The 6,888-nt window shown below is 43.3% G+C and overlaps 1 long non-coding RNA gene across 1 annotated transcript; it reads left to right on the top strand.

The window, feature by feature from the left end:
- The first annotated feature begins 210 nt into the window (after positions 1 to 210).
- On the top strand, positions 211 to 1,974 carry LOC128785001 (uncharacterized). The gene is made up of 3 exons (XR_008429724.1): positions 211 to 246; positions 1,608 to 1,732; positions 1,826 to 1,974. It is a non-coding gene; the product is annotated as an uncharacterized LOC128785001 (long non-coding RNA).
- The last annotated feature ends 4,914 nt before the right edge of the window (positions 1,975 to 6,888 follow it).

Raw genomic sequence — 6,888 nt, 5'->3', positions numbered from 1 at the left:
TAATTCAAAACAGCCTCAGTCAGCACAGATATGTTCATTTCCCTGCTTCCTCTAGCACTGACAGGTCTGGCAAAGCTCTCCATCAGAGCAAAGAGTCATCACAGGATCTCCTTTGTGATGTATGGCTCCAGACTTGCAGTAGTAGCTGTTAGGAGCAGATCATCGGGGTGTTTCTGTCTGAAGAGAGAGAGCCTGTGCTTCTCCTGTGAGGGACTTTGCTATTACAGCAGCAGGCTGCAGCCCGAGGTGAGCACTGACTGATGGATGTGGGTCTGCAGCCCAGCTCCCACCTGAGACCAGCAATTCTCTCCTGCATTACTTGGCTCCCATCACTGGATGGGAAATTCCCCTCGGAGATAAGCACAGCCCCTTAGGTTAAACTCTGACAACACTCAGGCCAAGGGAAGAGCAATTTGCCTTCAAGATAGGCAGGATTTTGCACACCATGGACAGATCAAATTAGCAAGACAGGACCTTAGTCAGAGCAGGAACAAGAAACACCACAGGGATGCACATGCAGATGGACAAGAGCAGATCCAAAACATGATGGAGGGAAAAAGTGGTGCTGGACTGGAAAAACTCATGGAGCCTGATGCCTGGTTTGACATCCACCTTGCTGTGCCTCACCCTCTGACAGCCCCTGGGGGACAGCTTTAACCGAGGACCCACAAGCACAAATCACCCTCGTTTTCCAGACCATGCACATGATGATCAGCCTGGGACATGCCTGTGGATCAACAGAGCCTCCCTGCACTCATTGCTCCTCCGGGAGTGTGGATGTTCCATTCCTGAGTGCCATAAGCTGCTGAGTTACCAGACAATTTGTGAACACTCAAGATTTCTACCTCACCCCCCCCCACACACTGCTCAGATCAACTGACCCTTCTGGAGTTGTTTGCCACGAGAGTTTTGCCCTCCCTGCTTCACTGTTAGCACTGCCTTCCTTACACTTTCAAATTACAGCTCAAAAATCTTCCACAATAGATGGTGTAAACACGTCTCGAGCAGCAGTGGTGGCTCAGCTTTCAACTAACATTCCTCACTACCCCAAAGCTGGCAGGGAGTCTGCAGAAAGTCTCTGGTCTTTGGAATGAGTCCGTGTGTTTTATTTGCAAAGTATCTGTGGATGCTTCTGGTTGGATTTGCAGAGCTCAAGGAGTAGATGTGGATGACTCAGAAGATATTCAGCCCTCTGAGGGACCCTGTGGGTCACAAATGAAACGGGCAGAGTGGGATATCAGAAGTGCCTGCCTTGGCACAGTCAAGCATTAATTGATTTGCACTGAAAAATTGGGGTTTCAGTTAAGTGGTGTTTTGCAAAAAAAAAAAAAAAAAAAAAAAAAAAAAAAAAAAAAAAAAAGCTGGTTTTCAGCTAAATGCATCGAGTTTTCAACCAAAGCCAAAGTCTGATTTCTGAAAGCTGAATGAGAGCCAAAAGTTGGTAATAAAACATTGAGACTTGTTTTGGACTGATTGTACTATGACTTCATTTTAAACCAAGACCTCCTGAATCCCAAGAGGAAAGCAATTTGAGTGGCTTATCCACTCAGAGTATTACAAATTGGGATGTTTTATACCTCCCTCAGCAGGTTTTTCTGCTTGAACAGGGCTTCCAGTTCCAGCTGTACCCACTCAGGAACCTGATGTGAGAAAGCACTGATGGGGTTTTTCACATACTCAAAGGCATCCACGTGATCTACCAGGCACTGCTCTCCACCTCCTTCCTCTGAAGGTACAGACACCGAGTCATCACCAAGACCCATCTTTTCCTGGTGAGAAAATCAGCTTTCCACCAGCCTTGTGGGGATCCCTTCTTTTACCTCAGGATCTTCGGTGACTGCGATGCCAACGCTCCCAAAGTTTCAAGAAGCGCTCGCTGACATCATCTGCAAGACTGGCAAACCTGTGTGTCCACAAGCAGAACCAGAGCCCGAGGAGAGCTGAGGATCCATCACACTACTGTGGATGTTTCCAGAATTAACATCCTGGCTGTTGGAGCCTTTCCCATAGATGTTTCTGATCCTGTTCACCTTCAGAACTCAGTAATTCTGTTCCTTTAGGAATTAAATTACAACAGTACCAAAAAGCGCTGAAAAATGCATGTGTATAAAGAATCTTTTTTTTTTCCTATTTCTCCACTGATCCCAGAAGCAAAATATTAAACAGAGGCTATGAAAATGAGATTGGGCTGCTCACCCAAGGAACCAAAAGCCATAGTCATCTGAAGGCTGCCCTGTACAAATTAGAAGTTGTCATTATGTGACTCAGTCAGCTCAGATCGCTTTCCCTGAAGTGTGAACACCCATTCCAATTAATTTCCCAGCTTGTGCAGCAGATGAAAACCCTAAATCAAGGCAAATTACTCTTAGCTCTTTGTATTGAATGTCTTTGCAACTTGATGGACCATAGCAAGAACTGGAGTGACTGCAAAATATATCTAGAACAAAAAATAAGCTTTCATGTGGTGGGATTTATTATTTAATTTAGGTTGAAAAATTATTTGTTACTTATGCAGTCATTTAGTCATGGCCCTTAGGAAATGAGATAATTTTGAGCATCTCAAAAGTCACAATTACCCTTTGTAAGTGTAATTTTACGTGCTCCAATATCAGTGCTGATCACTGTGCTATAAGAGGACGTTTTTGTGGTCCCGCTGCTCCTCCTGGAAAAAAAAACCCTGGGACATTACAGAGTAATAAAATCCCAGGATGGGTCAGGCTGGAAGGGACCACCGTGGGTCATCTGCTCCAACCTCCCTGCTCAAGCAGGGCCACCCCAGAGCACATGGCACAGGATGGTGTCCAGATGGTTCTTGACTGTCCCCAGCAGGGGAGACTCCACAGCCTCTGTGGGCAATCTGTCCCAGTGCTGGGGCCCTGCACAGGGAAAAAGTTCTCCCTGGAACTATCATTAAGGGAAAAAGTTCTTCCTGAACTATCATGAAGGCAAAAGTCCCCATTGCTCAGCACCACAGCTGCTGCGGATTGCTGCTTCCAGGACCACATTTCTGGCAAAGCAGTTCAAACTTTCTGCTTTCAAGTGCTTGCACCTCGTTCTGTGAGAACAAGGCAAAAAGGGAGGAAAGGCCTGAATCGATCAAAAAAGGTGTTACTTTGCAATGTTTGAAATGTATCAATTTAAACAAAAATCCAGGATCAAGCAGTAAGTTTTCTGTATTTTTTACACCGATGTTAAAAATGTTACACTAACATTTTTCATTCACTGTCACAGAACTGACTCCAAATTTCACCAAGGAGCAGCATCTTGTCTCGAACATTGGGCCCTAAAACTGCACACGCAGAGTGTTTGGGTACATAAACTTTATTGCCAGTTTCTGGGACTGACCTTTCTCAAAACAAGTCTGAAATTAAACAGCTGCAGAAAAAGGATAAAGCCTCCTGGAGAATGCAACACTCACAACCCCATCCATGGTGGTGGCCAAGCAGAACAGAAAAACATTGCAAGCTGCATTTTAGCAATCAGGGAAGAGGCAGAGGAGTCTACTACACCCTGAATACCATGAGGAAATCAGAGATGGTAAACTCAAGATAAACCTACTTAATTCAAAATGACACTATAGGGAAAAAAAAATTAGTTCAAAGACTTGAGAGGCCTGTTGGGAATTGGGAAGGAGTTTGCAAAATTATCTTAAACAATGAGATTTTGTGCTTCTTAAAGGCTTCTCTAAAAGAAGGTAATGCTTTGTTTAATTGGAAATAGGAAACCTACAAAGCTCACCCTTAAATATATTTAAAAGCTTTGTAAATGGATTATCTGAGCACAGCAGGCATCATGCTTTTGGTAAGTGCAAGATGATATAAGCCTTAGGGAACTTTTGAAGATAGTTCATTCAATAATTCATTCACTTCCCTCTAATACTGTGTTGAAGAAACATTAAACACTGGCTCTGCTTTAATAAGTGAATGATCACTCAAAATGTGGTTTCCTCACAGGATTAATTCAATTTACCACCTTTTTTGAAGTAACCCTTTGCAAGGCAGTGTCAGGAGCAAGGCTCAGGAGCAAGGGACCGTGCAGGCACCACCAGATGACTTATTGCCACACCAGCACCAGCTCTTCCTGAGCTCCAGATATGGAGTTTGAAGTGCAGATATTGCAGATGGTGACACATTTTCATGTCTTTGCACAACATCTGAGGCTCTCTTCTAGACCTGATGACTTGATACAGGCAGCTTCCTGCACAGGAGGGAAGGCTTTCAAAAATCCTTCAAGATTTTTATTTTAGGAGCTGCTTGAGTGATCCTAGGTAAAATTCAAGGGAATTATATCAGCTTCAGGAAACAGGAATTTGAGGACAGGACAGGCCATTGTGTTAAGTTTGCAAGTCCCAACAGAACCCCTTGAAGAAGACAGCACAGGAAGGGCAGGAAAGCATCCCATATTCCTGCTCTGGGAAAAGGTGTGATGTGTACATTAGAGATGGAAAAGGGTATGTGTAAATGCTCTGCAAAATGCCATAAAAAAGGCAAGACTGATACTTAGTAGGTAAAGTATTTCCAGAATACTTCTCAAGTGTGCCAAAAAAAAAAAAAAAAAAAAAAAAAAAACCCACAACCCAAGCCTACTTTGAGCCTTTGAAATGATAGGAGGAATTAAATAAACCAATTCAGAGTATTCAGTAAGTTGAAAGTCTCTTTTTCTTTATGGGGAACAAGCCTTAATTTTCAAGGAAATTAGGGAAGTGCTCCATTTCGTACAGCAAGTCTTAAAATCTGACCTTATTTGGGATTAACTATTTCGAAAAAGTTGGGCTTTTGTTCATTTACTGGGACTTCTCTTCAACTCCCTGAAATGAGTGGAGAAGCAACACAGGAAAATAGGGGTGGCTGGTGTTCAGTGGAGGAAACAAAGTGTGAAGGATTTGAGGATGTGGCAGGAGGAATTGTCCTCTAATGTTTGGAGGCTGCTGCATAGCCTGGTGGCCTTGGCATGATTCTTCTTTCACTTCCACATCTCCAAGCAGAGCAATTCCAGCCTTGCACAGCTGACCAGGCCATACCTCTGGCTCTGTTAGTCACCCAGACATCACATTTTGACTGGGCTGAAGCTGCATTGAGGAAGAGCTGCTGGTGTTTCTGGGTAGGCTCTGCCTTGAAATGAATTTACACGTCGTGATTGTTAAACTGGTATGAATATATTCTTAGGCCTGGAAATCTATTCAGCCAGGCTGTGTTCTCATGCCTTTGCCCTCTACCTCTTCTGAGGAGCAGGTGGCCTCTTACCACTTTCTGCACAGCCCAGTGGACAGTCAGTACTCAGTGCTTCCAATCCTCGGAGCACATCCTTTGTCTTCTGGTGCCATGTGACCCTTCAAACACTGCATTGGATTTAAAGATCATAATCTTATACCTTCCCTATAAAAATAAGATTAAAAAATCCTAAGAAGTAAATTTGACAAGCAAAGGTGCTCCAGTGTGATGATGAGCTATCACACCTGCTGGGTAAGGCCATCAAAGTTCCCGAAGACATCAGTGCCACCAAAAAACTACAGTTTAGCTCAGCCTTTTCTTCCTGTAGACAGTCCTCAAAACAGTGTGGGCTTTGGGAGGATTTAGAAGGAAAAAGGCTGAAAGAATTGTAAAGCCACACGTTGCGTGGCACATATTCCCTGAGATCTGCTCCCAGGCATTTTACAGATTCCCTGTGCAACCTCCAACAGATATGAAGAACTATTAACTTGTATTGTGGGCTGTTTACAAAGGAACACTTTTGATGCCCAAGTCTAACTTTATGTGGATGTTTATGGGCACATTTCATTTCCAATGTCAGAAATTCCAAAAATTACTGTTTTGTTAGGACCTATTTCAGCTTAGCTTTGACAGCTCCACTATCAATGTCGCTCTGATGGTATCAGGTGAATAAGATATGTTGTTCAGGTTGGGGTGTTCTTTATTTGCAAGGCCTGTGGATCATTTGGAAGCAGTACTGCTGTCTTCATGCCAGCCATGGATCCTGCACAACTTTGACCCAGCCTGGGAAGTCATTTATGAAAATTTGCAGAATCACTGAGTAACTCAGCCTCAAGACTACCGAGTCCAGCTCTGTGCTCAAAGCAGGGAAACTTCAAACCAGATTGATTGATTGATCACGCCCTTGTCCAGTCAAGTTTTGAAAACATCCAATGGTTACTGTTTTCTTCCTGCTTTTCCCCCTTGTTTTGTTTGAATGTAGGAATTTCTCAGGCGATTTCTCACTAATGTGGTGTAACTAAGCAGAACAGGCAGTTAAATCCCAGCCTGTAAATCACTGACCCTGTAAAATGTGCTGATTCATCTGTAATTAGTCATATAATGCTCCCATTTCTCAATTTCTAGGATTGTTTACGATTATCGAAATGGATATTAAGGGAAAAGTGTCCGATTCAGTTTTCAGTAAGTAATGGCAATATTCCAAGATGATTCTATATGTGTCAGGTGAGTTTCCAACACTAGAACAAAAACATGGGTTAAAGAAATTCCACAGTAATTATTGCAATGCCACAGTTGTTACTGTGCACTAAGGAAAGTTCCAGGAATTCTCAGTGCCAGGCTACAACTCAACGCTTTGATGAAAAGACACCATTTTGCTATTTGTTGTGTCTGTCCTTTCTAGCACCTGAACTCAGAAGGGTGATCCAAGGACAACAGATTCCAGCACAGTTTGCTTTGCTGAGTTTGGCACAACATTAATGAGAAACACCAGCATTCAAATAAGATCAATTATTAGAGCTGTTCACACAGCAGCAAGAAATCTGATCATTGAGGCCACATTCACCTGAGTCAGTTTCCAATGACAAATCCCAAATACACTGGTCCTACAGTGACTTTCCCTTTTTATCCCAGAGGGAAGAGGCAGAGCCTTGTGGTCTGAATCAAAAGAAAGTGCAGC

The sequence above is a fragment of the Vidua chalybeata genome, chromosome 3, assembly GCF_026979565.1.
Source record: "Vidua chalybeata isolate OUT-0048 chromosome 3, bVidCha1 merged haplotype, whole genome shotgun sequence".
Classification (NCBI taxonomy): domain Eukaryota; kingdom Metazoa; phylum Chordata; class Aves; order Passeriformes; family Viduidae; genus Vidua; species Vidua chalybeata.
This window is presented reverse-complemented; position numbering and strand designations above follow the sequence as displayed.